A 25,065-nucleotide genomic window follows, 5' to 3' on the forward strand; every position below is an offset into this window, starting at 1 on the left:
GGTGGGAGTGAGGGCCGGCAGAGGTGTGTGCCGATATAGTCCGCGCATTCGCACTAAACATTGTGTCCGGATGGTGCAGTGATTAACGCAGTTGCCCAGCAAGCAGGAGATCCCAGGTTCGAGTCCCGGTCTGGCACACATTTTGACTCGTCGCCGCTAATTCCGCATAAAGTTCTGGTAAAGCCGATATTATTAGTTCCATCTCTTTCCTTTCCTTTCTCGCCACTTCCCCTTCGATTTACGTAATACCGGGTGATCAAAAAGACAGTATAAATGTGAAAACTGAATAAATCACGGAATAATATAGATAGAGAGGTACAAATTGACACACATGCTTGGAATGACATGGGGTTTTATTAGAACCAAAAAAATACAACAGTTCACAAAATGTCCGACAGATGGCGCTTCATCTGATCAGAATAGCATAACAAAGTAACACAAAGCAAATATGATGTTCTTTACAGGAAATGCTTAATATGTCCACCATCATTCCTCAACAATAGCTGTAGTCGAAGAATAATGTTGAGAACAGCACTGTAAAGCATGTCCGGAGTTATGGTGAGGCATTTTCGTCGGATGTTGTCTTTCAGCATCCCTAGAGGTCTCGATCGATCACGATACACTTGCGACTTCAGGTAAACCCCAAGCCAATAATCGCACGGACTGAGGTCTGGGGACCTGGGAGGCCAAGCATAACAAAATTGGCGGCTGAGCACACGATCATCACCAAACGACGCGCGCAAGAGATCTTTCATGAATCTAGCAATTTTTTTTGTGCTAATAAAACCCCATGTCATTCCAAGCATGTGTGTCAATTTTTACCTCTCTATCTACATTATTCCGTGGTTTATTAAGTTTTCAAATTTATACTGATTTTTTGATCACCCGGTATATATCACAGCTGGGACCTCGGGTGGTGTCCTTTCTTTCAGATGTGTCCAAAAGAATAGGCACCACGCATTCATAAAATTGATTCGTCTCGATGGGCAAGGAATCCACAACTTTTAGTGCGAGTGCACATTTACTTTCGACCTCCAGCGGAAATCTAAACATTAGTGAGCGTGGAAGACACAGACGAGGACGGCGGATAAATGGCACTAGGTGGGAATGTAAGTCGATTGGGGATCCTGCCGAGATAGTCTGAGCATTTGAAATAAATAATTGTGTCTGGGTGGCGCAGTGGTCAACGAAACTGCCTAATTACCAAATCACCAAGAGTTTCCAGGTTCGAATTCCGGTCTGGCACACATTTTCACTCCTCGCCGCTGATTTCGGTTAAAGTGCTGATGCAGCTGATAACATTAGTTCTTACCATTTCCATTCCATTCTTCCCCTCTCTCCTCCCCCTCGATCTTCAGTTCACATAGTATTTAATGTTCGTATTATTCAAGAAAAATGCATAAAAATGACCTTCAAACACGTTTGTCTTGAATAATTCAAAAACTTTGTCCTACAGCGAAAACGTAACACTGTACAAAATTTAACTGCATTACTTTTCCTAGAAAAAAAAATGCCCTGTTCATTTTTTCGTTTGAACAAATATTTTGCACTTAGAGCAAGAGAGTATGAAGACCTCGAGCGTGGTATCTGGTAGCGTTGCGGGTTGCAGAAAACCCACAGGTAGACGCAACTAAATCGCCCTGTGTGTGCTGGCCATTAGAACTGCAACAAACATCAAGCTGGCATGAAGTGCACTGCATGCTTGTATATGAGAATGATATTTCTGCACGGCTACGTAGAGCAGGCAGGAATAACTTCTCTATAACATACCGTATATAAGTAAAATTTAAACAGCAACTATCTCATCCAGAAATTGCATATGTTTGTTGGTTGGTCGTGATACAATCGCGTTATGCCTTGGATAAGTAGGAGAAAGGTATGTCAATTGTGTCGAAAATTGATAGCAGTAGGCTTGGCTCTCTCGAGAGCGCAGTTTGCGGTCCTGCAAATTTCTACAGCCGTATGTGGACTCAGTGCGTTCAGGAAGATCGTAATCAACGCCATGCAGCATCTCAATGGCCCCATGCGACTAGTGCCTGAGGGGACAGACATGTAGACTTCCTGGCAGATTAAACCGTGCTTTCGAAAGGCGAAGGTTTCAGATCCGAGTCCCAGTGCGGCAAACAGTTGTAATCTGCTCCGATGCAGAGTGAAAGTTCATTCTGAAGACAGAAATGTAGAGGTTGGACGAAAATAGGGATACGATGCGGGAAATGATCGCTTGAAGACAAATGCAGATTCTAGTCAAGCCTGCAAGTGACACTGTTGTATTTGACCACGGGTGGTCCCTATGCAATGCCCTAACTACGTTGCAAGTGGCAGTGGAGGTCATAAGTGTTCTGTGTAGCAGTGAGTGCATCATGTAGGGGTTAAGTTAATTCGAAGTTGGGACAGTTGCTGGTGCTCGATTACTGACGCTCCCAAGAACGCCACGTGCAGTGACGAGAACCTGGAAGGCCCCGCAAGGCCGGAAACAGTGTTTAAATCGAGAAGTCATTAACGAATATGAATCTGGTAACAGATTCGGGACCTTCTGACGAATAACAATCAGTTGCTCTATCCATAATTTGCATATCAGTCTTATTTCGACATATCTGAAGATTCAACCGCTATTTAAAGCACCTAAATAACTGTAAAAATGAAAGAAACGATATAATAATAATTCAGTACATACGGAGGAACCGAAATCTTTAAACAAATCTAGGATGCCGTCATTCTGAGAGGTGTCAATAAATTATTCAGTACGGCTGCGGCCGTTAAGAACATTCAAGGTTAAACAGAGCGTCTTCTTGGTTTGGGGCGAGTACGACCACCGAAATGCCCGCCGTCCCAACGACCGAGACTGCGTCAGGTTAGGAAACACCTGGTGCAAAAAGGAAGTGGCGAGTTCTGTGGCCCAGCAGGCGGCAGCTAGCCACTTGACCACCCAGCACAACTACTTTTCTCAGCTGTATACACACCAGTGTGAGGTGCCGACCAGCTAACAAAATCCTGTGTATCGCCGCTCCAGCGATTCTGCAACATCTTCTCGGAAGTTCCACCAACTGCCGCCTCTTGTTGGCAGGTGAACACCTTGCTACGGAAATTTTAAGGGCTTCTTACTTCGGGCACAGTCTAGTAATGACGTTCGGTTTAGACCGCCGTTTCCGTCGTTTGGCGATCGCGAGTATTTCGCGACACTACGGGAGGCCAGCTTCCCCAGCCATGCAGTGAGATTCACCGAAGTCTGCCAGCCATCCACCCCCTCTTTTTTGCTGCCGAAACCTAGTTCTCGTGGTTCAGTATTCTCTCTCCGAAGTGTTCTCAGATAAACTTGTTTAATTACAGGCGAATGTTATATCTTTATGTCGTGCTGTGAATGTGTCAATGTCAGTGAAGCGTGCCTTCCTTTAAGAGTATGTTGCTCTGCAGTAATTTCAGAATATAGCTCTCTGTGTTAGTTTCTAACTCTCTTATTTGTGTTACGACTGTACCACCTTTACCATCGTATCTATTCAAATAAGTGGCTCCCTGGAAGTAGGTTCGTAGTCCATGCCTTCCCACGCTCCGATACTGCGTAGAATAATATGTTGAGACCCAGATATATCAATATTTATCTTGTCCGCTAACTGGGGTAAACCCGTTTTTCATTTGGACCGCCTGGGATACGAAAATAGTGGCAGTCAGTCTAGATAAGGTAGCGGAGTACGGTGGGTGCTTCCCTAACCAAGGTAGCCACAGTTCGCTGTTTGAGAAGCACTGTATCGAAAATTTATTACTGTATACGGGGAAAGCAGAAAAATATCGCTCACTTAATAACTACGGGGACGGAAGTGTGTGTAGAGTGATTGTCACGAACGGTCATTCAACAGGATTGTAACGAAAAGTAAGGGGACGACAAGCGCTAAAGTCACTTCAGAACTGAATGTCACACTCGTGAAGACTCTCAGCACCAAAACAACACGAAGGAAACTCCATAATCTGGGAATTCCAGGGCGAGATGGAATTCTAAAACCACATATCAGTTATTCAAATAACCACCACACATCAGTGATGCAAATACCCGTAACAGCAAAACGTGATGCCGGATCCATGAAAATTTCAGTGGAGAAAGCCATTTGGTCGGATGGGTTTTATTTTTTCGTTGTTTCCAACGTGTGGCCGAGTTTATGTCTGGCGTACGCAGTCCAAAGTCTACGATGCAGACTGCTTGCTGCCATGAGTGAGTGATGATCGGGCAGCCATATCATGGTATTTCACATATTTCAGGGGTACTATGCAATGTCGCATTAGTGACAAGGATTTCGTGACCATTTTGGTTCATCATGTCTACCCCATGTTAGAGTGTTTGTTCCCTAATGGGGAAGACAACAGGGACCCTGTTTACACAGCTCGCATCGTCCGGGGCTGACTGTGGGAGCACGAGGAAAAATTCTCGTATGTCGCCTGGCTACCACTGCCACCAGGTCTGATTATTATTGAGGCTTTTTAGTCTATATTGGACAGACAAGTTCATGATCACTGTTCACCTGCATCAACATTACCTGAACCTTCACTATTTTATATGAAGAATGGTGTAGGATTCCTTTTGAAACTATACAAGGCCTGTAATTATCCATTCTGAGACGACTGTAGGCTGTTTTGTTCAAATGTATGTGAATTCTTAAGGAACTAAACTGCTGAGGTCATCGGTCCCTAGACTTACACACTACTTAAACTAACTTATACTAAGAACAACACACACACCCAAACCCAAGGGAGGACTCGAACCTCCGGCTGGGGGGGGGGGGGGGGGGGGGGCGCGCAGTCTGTGACATCGCGCCTCAAACCGCTGTTTTCAATGCCACTCGTTTCACTGGTTTTCCTACATCGTAATAGGATATTTGCTTGGTATTTGGCGTCACTGGATCTCAATATTATTGACATTTTGTAGTTTATTTTGAAGTGATGGGTACGTGATCGTAATCCACATCCATTTTTGTCACTTGCACTTGCCAATATTTTGCACGATAAACGGGATAAGACTCATTTCAGAACCATACAGGACCAGCATTTATCCATTCCGTGATGAATGAAATATGTTGCAAGGCCAACGGGTTTGCTATGCCGCGTTACGCCTGGTAATGTGTTGTGGTTCAGGTGTTTCCATATTGATGCCGAGGTCCTCTACTTATTTATTTGACCTGATCAGGTGTGGGCCTTCGGGCCCCTTCTTATATTGGGTGAGGGTTTCAGACACAGCATTTTCTACATCATAGTTGTTTAGGAAAAGACAATAATTTCTACAAGTAATAATAAAATGGCATTAATAGAATTAAAAATGACTCCACTGCATGTAAGAAAATGCGAATTACGGTATTGTTTAGCAACGAATAACATTTGCTGCCGCTCTCAATAATAATAATAATAATGATAATAACAATAACAAAGGATCCGCCCGGATTATCACGCACTTTAATACGCATCTTCCATAATATGAGGAGGTGCGCCGGCCATGATCAAATCCGCCCGGCGCATTAATGACAGGGGTCTGTGTGCCGGCCAACCTGGAAGTTGTTTGTAGGCGGTTCCCACATCCCACTAGGGGAATGACGGATTGGTGACCACGTTTCACCACAGTTGCTCTATTCACAAAAATTTATAAATCGTTCCCACACTTCCACATGGGATATATCTAGACATAGCCGGAAGTGGTAAACAAATTTTTCAAAGGGTGGAGAGGGAGGGGGTGACGATACGAAGGTCACTGCCATTGAAGTTAGCAGATCCAATAGTTAACGTACCGAACCCGTGAAGATACGGGAAGGAGGGGTGGAAAAAGAAGCAGCAGTAGAAGAAGAATAACGCTGGAATGTACAAAATGTCTTTATATGTGTACAAATGTGATATTTTCTGACGTAGCAAGTTGAGAGGGTGACTGCTCCAGCTAAGAATTTTGGGAAACAGAGAGTTGTGAATGGAAAGAAGGATAGTTGTAATGACTGCGTACAAAGGCAGATATTATTGCTGCTTATATAGATATGCTAGTAACTGTTTTTTGAAGATAGAGCTGACTCAGTTCCCTGGTATACTGAGGGAGGTCATTCCATAGTCAAGTCCCTACTACTGAAAAAGTTTTCGGAGACAGCGGCTGAGCGATGGAGTGGGCAGAAATGATCTTGCCCTGATGCGAACAAGAGTTTCTGCTATTGAGGTCTAAAAGAGATGTAACAGGATGCGTACATTGATAAAACTGTAGACGAGATGATTCGTATGGAAGTTTGCGCTTTTCAGCATTTGTGCAGAACAGCAGGCGTTCATCAACAGACTCAAGATCCGTGACCTTTTCTGAGAAGGACCTTGCAGGATAATATCGCTGTAATCAATGGTTGTAAGTACAGGTTTGTACAGTTTTATTTTCACACTACAAGGGAAGAGCTTTCTAGATTTTTATAGGATATGGAGAGATGCTTATGGTTAGTTAATTTATAAAGGGCGTTCAATAATTAATGCCACACCTTTTTTTATTTTCTTTTTTTTCTGCTTGGGCAATTTCGTTTGTTGTGGGACATCGAGGAATATCCCCGCTTCAGTCTCAGTTTCATGAATTTCCTAACGCAGCATGTCATTCTCAATGGAGAGAAGTCTTCCGAAGTAAGAGTGATTTCAGGTGTGCCGCAGGAGAGTGTCGTAGGACCGTTGCTGTTCACAGGTATATAAATGACCTTGTGGATAACATCGGAAGTTCACTGAGGCTTTTTGCAGATGATGCTGTAGTATATCGAGAGGTTGTAACAATGGAAAATTGTACTGAAATGCAGGAGGATCAGCAACGAATTGACGCATGGTGCAGGGAATGGCAATTGAATCTCAATGTAGACTAGTGTAAGGTACTGCGAATACATAGAAAGAAAGATCCTTTACCATTTAGCTACAATATAGCAGGTCAGCAACTGGAAGCAGTTAATTCCATAAACTATCTGGGAGTAGGCATTAGGAGTGATTTAAAATGGAATTACCATATAAAATTAATCGTCGGTAAAGCAGATGCCAGACTGAGATTCATTGGAAGAATCCTAAGGACGATCAGTAGCTCGGTACGGGCTTTTGTTGAAGTTACGAGAACATACTTTCACTGTGGAGTCAAGCAGTATATTACTCCCTCTTACGTATATCTTGCGAAGAGACCATGAGGATAAAATTAGAGAGATTAGAGCCCACACAGAGGCATACCGACAATCTTTCTTTCCACGAACAATACGAGACTGGAATAGGAGGGAGAACCGATAGAGGTGCTCAAGTTACCCTGCGCCACACACCGTCAGGTGGCTTGCGGAGTATGGATGTAGATGTAGATGTGGTGACGCTATACTTAGCCGTCAAAATGGCGTCTGTAATGGGGGTGCGTTCAAACCAGGTCTGTCGTTGAGTTTCTTTCAACGGAAAACCAGAGGGTCGCAGATATTCATAGGCAGTTGCAGATGTCTACTGAGGCCTGGCAGCGAACAAAAGCACGGTGAGTCATTTTGCGAGGCGTTTGTCATCATCTCAACAAGGTCGCGCTTACCTATCCGACTACGCGCGTGCCCGCCGGCCACAGACAGCTGTGACTCCAGCAACGTTAGAACGTGCGATAAAGTTTACATGGCTTAAAGCCAAAACATCTGCACCTGATAATGACCTAAGGCCGGAACTGCAATAGTGGAAATAAAAAGTTTAACAGTCACTGGCGTAAACATGATTTCCTTCAAAAAAATTTTACATGACTTTGAACCCCAGTTATGAAAATTTAATCAAAGGTATGTGCCCGTTGGTGTCTCGCACTTTTCCTCAGTTTGGGCCAATGAAGGAAGCACTCGGCGGGAAGCAAAACTTGGATAATGGGGACGTTGTCGATCCAGTAAGACGTTGGCTCCGACGCCGAGCGCTTCTAGGCGCAACAGTCTGGAACTGCGCGACCGCTACGGTCGCAGGTTCGAATCCTGCCTCGGGCATGGATGTGTGTGATGTCGTTAGGTTTAAGTAGATCTAAGTTCTAGGGAACTGATGACCTCAGATGTTCAGCCGCATAGTGCTCAGAACCATTTGAACCATTTTCGAATCCTGCCTCGGGCATGGATGTGTGTGATGTCCTTAGGTTAGTTAGGTTTAAGTAGTTCTATGGGACTGATGACCTCAGAAGTTAAGTCCTATAGTGCTCAGAGCCATTTGAACCATTCTGACGCCGACGGGGGTTAAGTTTCAAAACAGGGTTTTGTAGCGAAAAGCGTGGGAAATAGAGTGGTTTATTGGAATGCTGAATAAAACCAACTTGCTTTCGGAAAAAAAATGTCGCATTACTTACTGAACTCCCCTTGTAGTTTTTCACCTTTTATTACTTCTGGACTCTTTGCTGAGGGAGAGAAACTGTCCCACTTAGGACTTAACTTGTTAACGGTTCCCGATATATCGGACCTATCAGCCTAGAATGACCAATCAGGACAGCTTGGGTTTTAGATGAAATGAGCTTCAACCATGTACTCTGCTTATATTATTAAGAATAAAACAGTCACCGCGGCAAAGTTATTTTTATTTAAAAAGAATTCGTCACTGCGTTGGCTACCAAAGCTCTACGTCAGCCACATACACATAAAACCGTCTGGATGAAGATCGAGCCATCAAAATAATCAGCACTGAACAATAAAATTGTATGGGTTTGAGGCCGCATTGTCATCTGTGAAATTCCGACGTTTCGGCAACTGTTGCAAGGCGCCTTCCTCAGGGTGTACTGCTAACAGTTAGCAGTATACCCTGCGGAAGGCGCCTTGTAACAGTCACCGAAGCTTTGGAATTTTACAGATGACAGCGCGGCCTCAAAGCCAGAAGAATTTTATTGACTGTGACAACCGCCGCGGAAGCCTATGTTTACATTCAGCACTGAAATTCTCGAGAGCTGTCTTGAAGATCGTTGGTTTTGCACTTGGATATAACTGTAGGTCACGGGCGTTAGCTTCTATTTCAATTGCTGTTGGTTGCAGAATAGTTTCCTGCGACCTTGTTGAGGGTCGCAGTAGTGACAAGAGGGTCAGAGGTGGCGGCATTCTATGCCAACGAGCAGGCCTGCGGCACCCGCAGACACAGGGGTGTGGTGTGGAGGGATGTGATGCGGTCTGGCCCGGGATGTCGCAGCGTTTGTTACGTGCGCCTCCCGCCGGGCGGCCAACTTTTGTGGGCCTCCTGCCGGCCGTGTCGCCAATTTGGCGGCCGTGTAATCTGGCCGCTATTGATTGGATTGTACTCGCGTGCCTCAGTCTCTGTGCGGCCGGCGCTTCATTTCGCGACCCTGTTTGCCTCCCGGGGTCGGCCTCGCTGTGCTGGCGCGCTGCCCTCCTGCTGGGATGGTCCACGCTGCACACCGTTGTTGTGAGCTACAAACTCTGGCGTACTCTCACGGTAATGGGAAGTGTTGCACCATGGATAACCGCTGCAGTATTCAGGGTGTTACAAAAAGGTACGGCCAAACTTTCAGGAAACATTCCTCACACACAAATAAAGAAATGATGTTATGTGGACATGTGTCCGGAAACACTTAATTTCCATGTTATAGCTGATTTTAGTTTCGTCAGTATGTACTTTACTTCCTCGATTCACCGCCAGTTGGCACAATTGAAGGAAGGTAATGCTGACTTCGGCGCTTGTGTTGACATGCGACTCATTGCTCTACAGTACTAGCATCAAGCACATCAGTACGTAGCATCAACAGGTTAGTGTTCATCACGAACGTGGTTTTGCAGTCAGTGCAATGTTTACAAATGCGGAGTTGGCAGATGCCCATTTGATGTATGGATTAGCACGGGGCAATAGTCGTGGCGCGGTACGTTCGTATCGAGACAGATTTCCAGAACGAAGGTGTCCCGACAGGAAGACGTTCGAAGCAATTGATCGGCGTCTTAGGGAGCACGGAACATTCCAGCCTATGACTCGCGACTGGGGAAGACCTAGAACGACGAGGACACCTGCAATGGACGAGGCAATTCTTTGTGCAGTTGACGATAACCCTAATGTCAGCGTCAGAGAAGTTGCTGCTGTACAAGGTAACGTTGACCACGTCACTGTATGGAGAGTGCTACGGGAGAACCAGTTGTTTCCGTACCATGTACAGCGTGTGCAGGCACTATCAGCAGCTGATTGGCCTCCACGGGTACACTTCTGCGAATGGTTCATCCAACAATGTGTCAATCCTCATTTCAGTGCAAATGTTCTCTTTACGGATGAGGCTTCATTCCAACGTGATCAAATTGTAAATTTTCACAATCAACATGTGTGGGCTGACGTGAATCCGCACGCAATTGTGCAATCACGTCATCAACACAGATTTTCTGTGAACGTTTGGGCAGGTATTGTTGGTGATGTCTTGATTGGGCCCCATGTTCTTCCACCTACGCTCAATGGAGCACGTTATCATGATTTCATACGGGATACTCTACCTATGCTGCTAGATCATGTGCCTTTACAAGTACGACACAACATGTGGTTCATGCACGATGGAGCTCCTGCACATTTCAGTCGAAGTGTTCGTACGCTTCTCAACAACAGATTCGGTGACCGGTGGATTGGTAGAGGCGGACCATTTCCATGGCCTCCACGCTCTCCTGACCTCAACCCTCTTGACTTTCATTTATGGGTGCATTTGAAAGCTCTTGTCTACGCAACCCCGGTACCAAATGTAGAGACTCTTCGTGCTCGTGTTGTGGACGGCTGTGATACAATACGCCATTCTCCAGGGCTGCACCAGCGCATCAGGGATTCCATGCGACGGGTGGATGCATGTAGCCTCGCTAACGGAGGACATTTTGAACATTTCCTGTAACAAAGTGTTTGAAGTCACGCTGGTACGTTCTGTGTGTTTCCATTCCATGATTAATGTGATTTGAAGAGAAGTAATAAAATGTGCTGCAACATGGAAAGTAAGCGTTTCCGGACACATGTCCACATAACATATTTTCTTTCCTTGTGTGTGAGGAATGTTTCCTGTGATACAATACGCCATTCTCCAGGGCTGCACCAGCGCATCAGGGATTCCATGCGACGGGTGGATGCATGTAGCCTCGCTAACGGAGGACATTTTGAACATTTCCTGTAACAAAGTGTTTGAAGTCACGCTGGTACGTTCTGTGTGTTTCCATTCCATGATTAATGTGATTTGAAGAGAAGTAATAAAATGTGCTGCAACATGGAAAGTAAGCGTTTCCGGACACATGTCCACATAACATATTTTCTTTCCTTGTGTGTGAGGAATGTTTCCTGAAAGTTTGGCCGTACCTTTTTGTATCACCCTGTATATTCAAATACGTGGATGTGTTCATCACATGAGGATTGTTGTTGCTGTTATGGCTTAAGTCTGGAGACTGGTTTGATGCAGTTATCTATACTATTCAATCCTATGCAAACCCCTTCGCCTCCGAATAACTATTGAAACTTAAGTCCTTCTGAATCTGCTTACTGTATTCATCTGTTGATCCCCCCTCTACAATTTTTAGCACCACACTTCCCCCCAATACTAAATTGGTGATCTCTTGATGCCTGAGAGTGTGGCCTATCAGTCGCTCCCTTCTTCAAGTCAGGTAATGCCACGAATTTCTTTTCTCCCAATTCTATTCACCAACTCCTTATTAGTTACATTATTTACCCACATAATCTTCAGCATTCTTCTGTAGCTCGACACTTCAAAAGCTCCCATTTGTAAGACGTGTATATTTCTTTTGTCTATTGTCAAACCACAATTTATGAAAGATGTTTACATTTTATTAATAGGATTAAGTGGGAATAATTAATATTTGTCATGTTGGAAATAATTGTGGTAGCAGGGAATGTCTGCACCAAAGTATTGTTGACAAGAGAGACCGCAAATTGATATAATTTTAAAAAGGGCGGGAGAGACCGCGTATGGATACATTTTAAGAAAAGAGCGGGAAAGACCGCGCATTGATACATTTTGTAATGGTAGCAGGGACTGTCTGCACCAGAAAGCATTGTCGGCAGGAGAGGCCGCACTTTAGCGTTCTTAGGAAGTAAGTAGTAAGCGAGATGTGAAGCGAGTAGGTCTGAAGCGAGAGGTTGAGAGGAGCGGTGTGCCTACCAGCCACTCTCTATGATTTACACGAGATTATAAACGGATGTACAGAGACATCAGGTAACTGTTATCATAAGAGGAACTAATATTATTGAATTAATTTTTTTAGAAACTCAAGACTACTGAAGGTATGTTTGCGCATTGCTAGTTGTAAGATTACTGTAAAAAGTAAGACCCATTTGACCGTTTGTAAAATCATTTCATTCAGAATATAATTAATTTTTGCCAGCAATATTGCATTACTGATTATAATCCATCCTAAAAACCAAAAACGTAAAACTTTGCAAAATGTTATTGTTGTCAAGAAAAAGTTTAACTATGAATTACGTAACGTCAGTCAAATTAATTAAAGAATAACTTCAGCTTTGCTATTAAAGAATAACGTCAGCTTTGGTAATAAATAAAGCCACTTATTGTGACAGCCCACCAGCAGCTAATGGAGTATAGTAAAACAGAGTAAGTATATTCATGTCGCAGTTCGATGTAGCAGTCAGATGGCGATCCAGTAGCAGTAAAAAAGGTAAGGAACAGTTTTGGGTTATTGCAGATAACGACTGAGGGCCACGACGACGACACATTCTATGTTTCGCCGAAATAATCGAAAAATAACTTTTAATAAGCAGCATTTAAATTTACATGCGGAGATTGAGAAAGAGAATTAATTTCAAAGGGAAGATTTCATTTGTCATTATTAAGCAAGAGATAGAAATCCTAAGGAAAGGTTTCATAGGTTATTGTAGAAGGGAAGGTTGCGTAACAAAAGAAATATAGAGGAGACGGGGAAGTTTCACATTCTCTAACGTTATATCATTCACGTTGCACTGTTTTTTTAAGGGAACTGCGACTGTTTTGACAATAAAAGTTCAAATAAAACAATTTATCTGTGTCAGTCACTTTGCAGTTATACTAGATGATGCATTATAACTGTTTCTACCTTCTACTTGCTGAGTCAGTTATAAAAAGAAATCCCAAAGCACTGTGGAGAAACAGTATGTTCATACCAAATCGGCAAGAATTCGAGTCCTTCCTCGGGAATGGTTGTGTGTGTGTGTGTGTGTTGTCCTTAGCGTAAGTTAGTTTAAGTTAGATTAAGTAGTGTGTGAGCCTAGGGACCGATGACCTCAGCAGTTTGGTACCATAGGAACTTACCACAAATATTTTCAACAAAATGCTGTAAAGGAAGAGATAATGTTAATAATCTTATAATTGCTGTATGTATTTCTCGTCCATCATATCTCTACCGCCAAGCTATCCAAGCAACACTCACGACCCGTCCTCGCAGCTTTAATTCCGCCATTACATGTTACACTTCTCCTGTGTACCTTGTACGACTTTCACGCCGTTCTTCCAGGTGCGCTAGTGTTCAGTGGAATTGAAATACCATCGCTTTCTCTCGGCATGGCACACAGCCTCGTCAACTGAACGACATTTTTGTCGTTTATTTCAGAGTGGTGGCGGGCCAAAGCATCAGACCACTCTGAGAACGCCGCACACGGAAGTCCCACGGCTTCCTGCTCTTTGTCGTTTCTCTGAATGGCGACTTCCGCACCCGAACACCAGCCAATCTTCGTTCCTTGTCTCTGCACCGGAGACGCGTCCGCGCAGGTGTGGTGCAGCACAGATTAATGCTGATGTTGAGCATAGCCGCTGCCCCGTCTGCCTACTTTCCTGCCGTTCTTCAGGGAACCGGGGCAACAGAAAACGCCAGCTCACCGTTTCCTTGTGCACCGCGGTGTTTAGGGTGTAGCGCTACACCCGTACGTGTAAATTACATTTTTTTCTTCTTAAACTTTTAGTGGGTGTAACACTCTAAGTTTTTCGTACATGACCTGTGTATAATATTTTTCATATTTTCAATTTTTCATTAACGAAAATGTTTTTTACGTGTAATTAATTGTTAGTTTCAGACGATAAACTGTTAATGTTACTGTTATAGAGGTCAATAACCTGAAGTGTGCCAAGACTGAGGAAGTGATATTGTTGTGATCTTCAGTCCAAAGACTAGTTTGATGCAACACTCTTGCGCAAGCTGCTTCAACTCTGCATAACCATTGGAACTTGTATGCATTTGAACCTGCGCACTTTAGTCATCCATTGATCTCCCACTGCAATTTTTAATTCCTGCACTTCCATCCATTACCAGACTGATAATTCCTTGATGTTTCACAATTTTTCCTATCAACCGATCCATTCTTTTGCTCGTGTCATAAATTTCTTTCTTCCTCAGTTACATTCATCGTGATGTTAATGTCTGGATCTATCCACCTAATCTTCGCCAGTCTTATGTACCACCACGATTCGAAAGCTTATATTTTTGTCTGAGCTGCTTATTGTCCACGTATCACGTCCGTACGGGGATACGCTCCAAATATCTCCAGAAAAGACTTCCTAATATCTAACTTTATATATACCTCATTGATAGACCAAGCCCTGATGATTCACTGCAACATTGCTAGAATGTGTCTTCCTATCAGAACGAATTCCTCCTCAACTGAATTCTATTTGTAAGTGGAATGTAGTAAAATGTTCCTCGAAACTGACGTACATAAAAATGCATTAAAAATTTAAAAAAAGGTGGAGGGGGAGTTAAACTTACATGTGCTGTTTGAACACCAGTGTGTTGTAATAGGTATGGTTCCACTCGATACGGTATGGTTTTTTATGACTGTAGTGCGAAACTGCAGGATAATAGGGAATCCAAGACACAATGGAACATGTTATGGTTCATACACGCTGAGCAGTGGCAGAAAGGAAATTTACGAAATGCTATTAAAATTTTATAACTCCCTGGTCTGTATTGTGAGGTATAGAGTTATTCTTTGCTTTGATAGTGACTGGAACATGAAAGCTAGCAAACAATTATGTTATGGAACCTCCCTTTGCCTGAAAGATATTGGTATGTTGGAATGGCGCACATAAAACCCATTTAAGAATGTCAACTAAAGATGCTAGAAAACTAGTATCGTCTAACACGTTTCTCAAAACTTAAATTTTGTTTTCTGCTTTATTGCTGTGTCACGCCGATTTGGCACATCATCAAAATATGTTGCTGTTGCTGATCAATTTTGCGAAATTATGTAGAAGTTAAGAATATGAGTACTTTGTTGTGAGAAAAAGATCTTTTTATATAGAATTTATAAAAAAATCTATACACAGAATTTTAGACTGTTGGGAGCAGATGAAAAGAAATACTTTTTTATGCGACAAAAAAGTCACTGTTGTATTTGTTTCGTGCTAGGGGTCCATGAAAGTTTTGATATTAGTGATGTTCAGAGACGATGTTCAAACTGCTGTGCGATAAATGTTAGTTTAGCGATGCTGCTGACCTCCCACGGATTTCTGTGAGGGAAGATGAAGCGATCGATGTAAGAGATGCCGATAGAAATCCATAAGAGCTTGTTCCCTTTTTGCGGTTCGTCGTTTTCAGCGTTTTAGACAATCATTAGTACGTAGATGCCAGTTATGCGTGAATATAAGCGGACAACATTTTCAGTAACATCTCTAAAACAATATTTATCACACGACACTTTGAACACTGTCTCCGACAGCACTAGCTTCCAAGCGTACATGGACTCCTAGTGAGGAAATGGCGCTCTGTCACATTTTTATCACGTAAGAATAATCTTTCTTTTTATGTCCTCGATAAATTTTGTACAAGTAGACTTTTTGCGCCTTTTACGACCTATTTCCGCCAAAAGTACTGCTTGACATTTGAACTTAATAATGATAACTTTTAAATTGGACATATTTCTTATTTTTGGAAATATTTCCAATAGGTCACGTTTACTTGTTTCCGCCACGGCACACCGGCGCAGCTTTCGTAGGTGGGCGAGATTGCCTTAAATATTTTAAAAATCCTGATCGATTTGTTTGAAGAGGGGCCAACACTTGATAAATATTTCGAGAGACACATCAAAGATACATGATATCAACGAGAGATGCAACGAAAAACAACTTCGGGAAACATATCGACTTTATCCCTGCAGAAATACTTTGCGCTATCGAAAAGGTCCTGACGACGAGGCACGAAGGCGCTTATAACGTGGTGAAAGTACCTTGACTAACAAGTAGAGTAGCGAATACAAAAAACTGCAAGCAAACGTATTGATTTGTAGAAATACTTAACTTTCTCGTAGTTAAGCGATTTAAAACGATCTATAAAACTAAACAGCTACAACCGTGCACGGTGTGCAATACTTGTTACAGGTTGCCTACTGTATGGCTTCCAGGGGCAACAGCTTAAAAATTTAATGCAACAAGACAAGTATTAAAGTCAGACAATAGGTGTGTGTCTTGAGGAAGCATAACTCACCCGAACAAAGTACCGAGATTATATTCATCCACTATTTGAAACTGAGAGTACTTAGCAACTCCCAAAAAGCTTTATACATGTTTTCAAACATTTTCGAAAATTATTCTCACTGGCACCAACTCACGGTAAGTAAATCTTCAGCACCAGCCATGAGGTCTTAATTTATAACATCTTCACTACTAATTCTGTTCGGAATACAGTTTGCAGACAGTATTCATACATACCATTGAATGTTCATGCAAAATTACGTCACTGTTGACACATGGTCCTGGAGATATGAGGTCATAGATATTGAGGCGCATGGAAAACTAGCTTTTTCTTAAAGAGGAGCGCAAATCGTCCAGTGTTTGATAATGAGAGCACCTAGGGACTTCCAACAAATTTGAAAAATAATTTCAAACCTCTTATAAACTTTTATACAAGGGAATTCGATATTTAAAGAAGCAGGGGTGGGGTAACTGTTGCATGCCTAAATTTCAAAGTGAAAGAAAATGTTTTTCTTCGTAACTTCATTAACGTATTATAGTTTCTTTCCTTAAAATGCACCGAACGTGACACAACAAGGAATAATTTTTAATAACAAGTATTAATCATCGAATCAGGGAAATGTACCTAAACCCTTTTTAGCTAGACCAACTTCCAGAACTCAATTTAACGAGACTGAGTTTGTAGCATCGCCCACTTGAAATTTTGATGTTGATTTCATCTAGCTTGAAACAGATTCCAGACAATAAACATTTTGTCGTTCGATTCGTACTTGAAGGTTTATCTAGAAACGTTATACATGAAAAGATATCGGTTGCACAGTTTTGAGAGAACAAGTACGGCGCTGCAGATCTGGGACATCCGACAACTCTCTTTCAAAGTGTATCTCAGACGATGAGTTTCCGATTCTTGCTTCACATCGATAGTTCATCTTTATTACAAGGCCTTCAGTTTTCTTCTTTACAAAATACACAAATAATTTGAATCTTCTCTCCTATCTCAACGGAATCTCCCTGCAGGCGTACACTCTTAATAACGCCTACGATATTGCCGCTGCCAAAACTTCTTTAGGAATCCATTTTGACTACTGCAAAATCGCCGATGAAATAGCGGCGTGACTGCAGGATGTTTAGTAGTTGGTAAAAGCCCAAAATCTCAAGTAGCCAGGTCATGTGAGCTATTAAGAAGCATGAGAAACTTCTTCAAAGTTTTTTTATGAAGAAACTTCTGCATCACGTTCGCCACATTGGCTAGTTCATTTCCATGATGAAAGAGCACAAGGACGGCATTCTGGCCGTTCTCCATGCTATGCTAGAAGCGGATTGTTCTTCAAAAAAACAGTTTGATAGCTCTCACCTGTCACCGTGGAGGCCTTTGGAGCACAATACGTAAGGATTACACCATCGCTGGCCACTAAACCTACCCTAAGGTTTTTTGGTGCCGCTGAAACAGTGTTCTTTCAATGAGTTCACTGTTGTTTCTGTTTAGGTTTGAAAAGCGACATCCTTGTCTCATATGTTGTCATAAATGCTGAAAATTAAGTCTCATCACGCCATCACCTGTTAATATATCACCTGCCACGTGCGCATTATCAGGTCATCACACAGTATTGCGTGCGCACATCCCACGGCAATGCCAATTACGGGGGCTCTTCCTATTACAGTCAATTGGTGATCCGCCGAAACGTCTCTTCTCGCGTGGCCAAGTCGTCTGACCAGCTGGTACGTGGCAGAGATAGTTTTGAATAATTTAGTTGGAGTGAGATCCACAGCCATGATGAATGTCTTGAATTACATAAATTCATCGCACTGGCTGTTGCTGTGAGGACGGTGTTTTTTGCGAAGACGCTATCATAAAAAATATTATCGGACGTCTTGCCGCTACAGTTCTGGGTAAAACTTCATGCTTCCGACGATTACCACCATCGTTACCGAGAGACTGGTGCTTTGGTGGCCTCATACAGTCCACAGAAGGCTTCTGATTGTTCGATAGTTACGTTTTGTTACCACATCTACATCTACGTTATATGGATACTCTACAATTCACCCTTAAGTGCCTGGCAGAGGGTTCATCGAACCACTTTCACAATAATTCTCTATTATTCCAATCTCGAACAGCGCAGAACGATTCAAACATGAATATAATTAAAAATGTTCAACACGGACGGAGAATTAAAGAAGAGTTTGGCTGGTTGCCGTGGAATAATTTATTTGTATGCCAGACTCTTCACCTCAGAGTAGCACTTACAACCTACATCCTTCGTTATTTGCTGAAGGAATTCCAACCTCTGTCTTCCTCTACAGTTTTTACCCTCTACTACTACTTCTGGTACCATGGAAGTTATTCCTGGATGTCTTAACAGATGTCCTACCATCCTGTCGCTTCTTCTTGTTAGTGTTTACCATATATTCCTTTCCTCGTAATGTATGGCACAAGGAAAACTACCGGCAACGGTGATATGGAGGAGTGTTTTGATACCAGAAATTCATGATCGGCCGCACCAAACCAATCAGAAGACTGTTGACACAATGGTGCAGACTGTATCACGTATTGGCCGGCCGGAGTGGCCGAGCGGTTAAAGGCGCTACAGTCTGGAACCGCACGACCGCTACGGTCGCGGGTTCGAATCCTGCCTCGGGCATGGATGTGTGTGATGTCCTTAGGTTAGTTAGGTTTAAGTAGTTCTAAGTTCTAGGGGACTTATGACCACAGCAGTTGAGTCCCATAGTGCTCAGAGCCATTTGAACCATTTGTGTCACGTATTCACAGAGCGCCAGCGTATTTTACGCCAGACACCATGTTTCTATCTGTTCTACATCTACATCTACATCTACATTTATACTCCGCAAGCCACCCAACGGTGTGTGGCGGAGGGCACTTTACGTGCCACTGTCATTACCTCCCTTTCCTGTTCCAGTCGCGTATGGTTCGCGGGAAGAACGACTGCCGGAAAGCCTCCGTGCGCGCTCGAGTCTCTCTAATTTTACACTAGTGATCTCAAAATAAAAAATAAATAAATAAATAAATAAAATAATAATAATAATAATAAAATAAAAAAAATTTAAAAATGGCTCTGAGCACTATGGGACTTAACATCTGTGGTCATCAGTCCCCTAGAACTTAGAACTACTTAAACCTAACTAACCTAAGGACATCACACACATCCATGCCCGAGGCAGGATTCGAACCTGCGACCGTAGCGGTCACGCGGTTCCAAACTGAAGCGCCTAGAACTGCACGGCCACACCGGCCGGCCTCGTGGTCTCCTCGGAAGGTATACGTAGGGGGAAGCAATATATTCGATACCTCATCCAGAAACGCACCCTCTCGAAACCTGGACAGCAAGCTGTACCGCGATGCAGAGCGCCTCTCTTGCAGAGTCGGCCACTTGAGTTTGATAAACATCTCCGTAACGCTATCACGCTTACCAAATAACCCTGTGACGAAACGCGCCGCTCTTCTTTGGATTTTCTCTACCTCCTCTGTCAACCCGACCTGGTACGGATCCCACACCGATGAGCAATACTCAAGTATATCTCGAACGAGTGTCCTGAGGAAGAAAATCGGTGACCTTAGAACTCTTATTTGACCTGTCTTACGTCATTTCCGTATTGTAGTGCATCATATGTCAGCAGGCAGCGTGGAAGATGAATCAACAATACAGAAACTGTGTGCCACGCAGGAGCAAGAGAAAGGAATACACAAGTTCAAATAACTTACGGGTTTGCTGCCGGGTGACGTCGTCGAACACCGCCAATATTTCGACAGGAGCACACCCTGCCATTTTCAAGGCACAAATGCAAGGAAGAAAAAATGTGCAAGCAAATTTAATACCTCGGTTCACAGAGGAGAAACAAGGGAGACACCACACAGAACAAGTGTCAACACAACCAAAGATAACCAACATCAGAAATATCGATAGTTACTATTAATCAACAGGTGAGGTAGCACTGATTCTGTCACTCTGTTTTTTGATGAGAGACAGAGCCGGATTCCAAGCAGCATTTAAACAAAATCCACCATCTCTGTTAATAATGTTGCTTGATAGTCTGATTTCAACAGCTTCCTTAATAACACTATCCCAATAGCTGGAAGTGCAAGCCATAATCTCCGTGTTGTTGTATTCCATAGCATGACCGGTGTCAAGGCAATGTTCTGCAATAGCGGATTTGCTCGGCTGTTGTAAGCGTGTCTGACGCTTATGTTCATTGCCATATTTCTGATGTTGGTTATCTTTGGTTGTGTTCTGTGTGTGGTGTCTTCCTTGTTTCTCCTCTGTGAACCGAGGTATTAAATTTGCTTGCACATTTTTTCTTCCTTGCATTTGTGCCTTGAGAATGGCAGGGTCTGCTCCTGTCGAAATATCGGCGGTGTTCGACGACGTCACCCGGCAGCAAACCCGTAAGTTATTTGAACATTCGATTCGCCGGGAAAAGTTAAGGTCTCGAAAGGAATGCAGTTGTTCAGGAGTCAATTCACGGTAGCCCCATATCGGGGAACAGTGTAACAAAGGGAATGTGGGCATCCCCCGGCAAGTACCTGTTGTGCGCTCGCCTCCGGCCCCTGCGAGCGTCGCCACCTGGTCCCCCGGCGTCCCGCTTTACATAATGGCGGCGTTAAGCGCTCCTGAAGACGGCCCGGCGTCGCCGGCAGACGGTCGTAACCGGCCGTTATCAGCCGGGGACCAGGCGCAGGCGCCGAAACAAGCTTGTTCACGGCGGTTTAACGCCGTTTATCTGCGCGTTAAGGCGCTCGTAAATCACTTTTCCAGGGCCGAACAGCGTGTACCGCTGGTGTGAAGTGGTCGGCCCTGACGATGATATCCAGCACTGTACGACGCGCGTGCGTTCTTGGCTGGGAGTAACATGCTGTTCCCGCGCATTCCAACCAAAGCATTACAGAAATTTTAAAGACACAGACCACACGAGGGGATATGTAATTAATTATTTGTTGGCAGGTACATGACTGTAATCGTGGTAGATACTCAAAACTGTACCACAGCAGCATGCCGCTATAGAAACCAAAGCAAGTTGTCACAGTGGAGTTATTTCTTTCTTTCTTTCGCTTACGCCATAGTTCCACAGCGATCGCAGGGTCGGCGTGGTTACAACGGATTTGGCAGTGTTAGTTTTAGGGACGGGCAGATGCTCTTGCTGCCGCCATCCCGTACCCCCAGGACGGAATCAGTGTACTCCAACTGTCTGCATGTAGTGGAATAGTGCGGACGGGTTTCAGATGTCTGCGATTCGTGTAACTGAGGCGGAACGTGGGGACCAGCCCGGTATTCACCTAGCGGGATGTGGAAAACCGCCTAAAACCACACCCAAGCTGGCCGGCACACCGGCCCTCGTCGTTATTCCGCCGAGCGGATTCGATCCGGGGCCGGCGGGCCTAACCGAGTCCAGGAATCAGCGCGTTAGCGCTCTCGGCTACCCTGGCGGATCAAGTTGTCACAGTGGAGTATCGTGAAGTAATTCCTTTTCTGCATTTGAAGCAGAAAAAGTGCCGCAACACCGCATGTTGAGTTTGTCGAAGCATACGGCGTCAATACATCATCATACGACATAGCGTTTAGACACACTTCGAGTGTGGTCAACAAAATCTGAATCACGACGAGAGAAACGGCGGACCCTCTGTCTGTGAAGAACTGGGAATCGCATGTGGACGTATAGTATCACTGTCGAATCACTAGAAGAAAAAGTGAAAGTCAGTCATGGATCAGTTTACAACACGTCGCAGGGGCATTTTCAATATGACAAGGGTTGCCGCTAGCTGGGTGCCACAGACAGTAGCAGCAGGGATGTTGCAGTTGCGTCAGACAGATGCAGACGACTTCTTTAGTCTTTTTTTCGCAGCATGTTGAACGTGATGGTTCAGCCCATCTGCAAATGTATTAATTACTTGGAAACAAATTATTATCTGACACCACAACCGGACATTTTCAAGTGGTTATGAGCCTAGACCGACGTGTGGTTACCGAAGAGGGGCAGCAGCCATTTCAGTAGTTGCTGGCGCATCAGTCTGGATAATTGACTGATCTGGCCTTAGAACATCAACCAGAACGGACTTGTTGAGCTGATATTGCGAACGGATGAAAGAAATGGGGAAACTACAACCGAAATTTTTCCCGAGGGCATGTAGCTCCACCCTATGGTTAAATGATGATGGCAACCTCCTGGGTAAAAAATTCAAGAGGTAAAATACTTTCCCTTTCAGATATCCGGGCGGGAAGTACTCAGGAGGATGTTGTCATCGGTAGAAATAAAACTGGCGTTCTACGGATCGGAGCTTGGAATGTTAGATCCCTTTAAATCTTAGATCCCTTAATTGGGTTGAACCAACGGCCTTGTCGCAGTGGTAACACCGGTTCCCGTCAGATCACCGAGGTTAAGCGCTGTCGGGCTGGGCTAGCACTTGGATGGGTGACCATCCGGTCTGCCGAGCGCTGTTGACAAGCGGGGTGCACTCGGCCTTTGTGAGGCAAACTAAGGAGCTACTTGATTGAGAAGTAGCGGCTCCGGTCTCGGAAACTGGCATACCGCCGGCAGAGAGGTGTGCTGACCACATGCCCCTCCACATACGCACCCAGTGACGACTGTGGTCTGAGGATGGCACAGCGGCCGGTCGGTACCTTTGGGCCTTCATGGCGTGTTCGGGAGGAGTTATTTGGGCTAGCAGTTTAGAAAATTCAAAAATGGAAATTTGATCGGTTAAGTTTAGATGTAGTGGGGATTAGTAAAGCTCAGTGGCAGGAGGAATAGCACTTCTCGTCAGGTGAATGCAGGGTTATAAATAAAAAATAAAATAGGGGTAATGCAAGACGAGGTTTAAAAATGAATAAGAAAATAAGAATGCGGGTAAACTACTACGAACAGCATAGCGAACGCTTTATTGTAGCCAAGATAGTCGCGAAGACGACACTCACCATAACAGTACAAGTTGATAGGCCAACTATCTCCGCAGGCAATGAATAGATTGAAGAATTGTATGATTAGATAAGAGAAATTTTTCAGATAGTTCTGGTATACGAAAATTTAACTGTGATAAGGGTATGAGTAGGAAAAGGAAGACAAGGAAAAATAGTAGGTGAATATGGACTGGGGGAAAGGATGGAAAGAGGCAGTCGCCTGGCAGAATTTTGCACCGAGCATAATTTAACAATCGCTAACACTTGTTAGAGATCTAGAGACATCGGAAGGTGTCACATTGATTATATAATGTTAAGACAGAGTTTTAAGAACCAAATTTTAAAACGAAAAAATTTTGCAGGAGCATATGTGTACTCTGGCCATAATTTATTGTTTATGAACTGTAGATTAAAACGAAGAGAATGAAAGATTTGTAACTGTGGCGCTACGGAAGACCGCTGAAGATTAGGTGGGTAGATTGCATAACTAATGAGGAGTTACTGAATACAGCAGAGGAGAAAAGAAATTCGTGGCACAACCTGACTAGGAGATGGGCTCTGTTGATATCAAGGACTCATCAGTTTATTATCGAAGGAAGTCCAGAGGGTAAAAAATTTTGAGGGAGACCAGACATGTATACAATAAGCAGATTCAAAACGATGTAGGTTGCAGTAGTTTTTCGTAGATGAAGAGGCGTGCACAGGATAGAGTTGCATGGAGCGCTCCATCGAACCAGTCTTCGGACTGCAGACCACAACGGCAATGATCCTAGCATCATTTAGGCACCCTCTGTTCAACGACACAGTTTAGATACTGCACGGTGTTGGGTAAAGCGAGCGTCAATATCACGAAAAAAGAAAAAAAACAGTATCTCGATGTGACATGATCTATCGTTGACAAAATCAGACATTTGTTGGTAGGCGTTTCTCCTTACACGAGGAACGAGCAAGATGGCCCAACAGTTATCACACTGGACTGATTCGGAAGGACGACGGTTCAGATGAGCATCCGGCAAACCAGTCTTCTGTGAACTCCCTAAATCGCTCCAGACAAAAGCCAAGATGGTTACTTTTTGAGGGTACACCCAATTTCCTTCCCCATCGATGAAACAATCCGAGCTTGTGTTGCGTCTCTAATGACCTCATTGTCGCCGGGACGTTAAATCTTAATCTTTCGTCCTCCCTTCCTTCCAACAGGGATAACACGTTCTTCTCATAAACAGCCAACATTCAAATGCGATTCTTGAATGAGAGAGCCTCTGCGTAATCTTTCCTTATATACGAAATTCAGATTGCATTACTCCGTTGTAGTACATGTGATTGTGCTGAAATGCTAACCACTTTTATGTCAAAGCATGTCGTGTACTTCACGCCAATATGATGTCTTTTGCATACCGCCTGTATGGTCTTGTTGTTGTTGTTGTTGTTGTTGTCTTCAGTCCTAAGACTGGTTTGATGCAGCTCTCCATGCTACTCTATCCTGTGCAAACTTCTTCATCTCACAGTACCTACTGCAGCCTACATCCTTCTGAAACTGTTTAGTGTATTCATCTCTTGGTCTCCCTCTAAGACTTTTACCCTCCTCAGTGCCCTCCAGTACTAAATTGGTGATCCCTTGATGCCTCAGAACATGTCCTACCAACCGATCCTTTCTTCTAGTCAAGTTGTGCCACAAACTCCTCTTCTCCCCAATTCTATTCAATACCTCCTCATTAGTTATGTGATCTACCCATCTAATATTCAGCATTCTTCTGTAGCACCACATTTCGAAAGCTTCTATTCTCTTCCTGT

The 25,065-nt window shown here is 43.8% G+C and overlaps 1 protein-coding gene and 1 pseudogene across 4 annotated transcripts in view; one reads left to right on the top strand and one right to left on the bottom strand.

The window, feature by feature from the left end:
- LOC126237234 (Ig-like and fibronectin type-III domain-containing protein 1) overlaps window positions 1-25,065 on the bottom strand; it is a 1,152,289-nt gene that overhangs the window by 740,164 nt on the left and 387,060 nt on the right. The window lies entirely within an intron of this gene.
- On the top strand, window positions 22,704-22,821 carry LOC126238170 (5S ribosomal RNA; annotated as a pseudogene).

This window comes from Schistocerca nitens, chromosome 2, assembly GCF_023898315.1.
Source record: "Schistocerca nitens isolate TAMUIC-IGC-003100 chromosome 2, iqSchNite1.1, whole genome shotgun sequence".
Lineage (NCBI taxonomy): Eukaryota > Metazoa > Arthropoda > Insecta > Orthoptera > Acrididae > Schistocerca > Schistocerca nitens.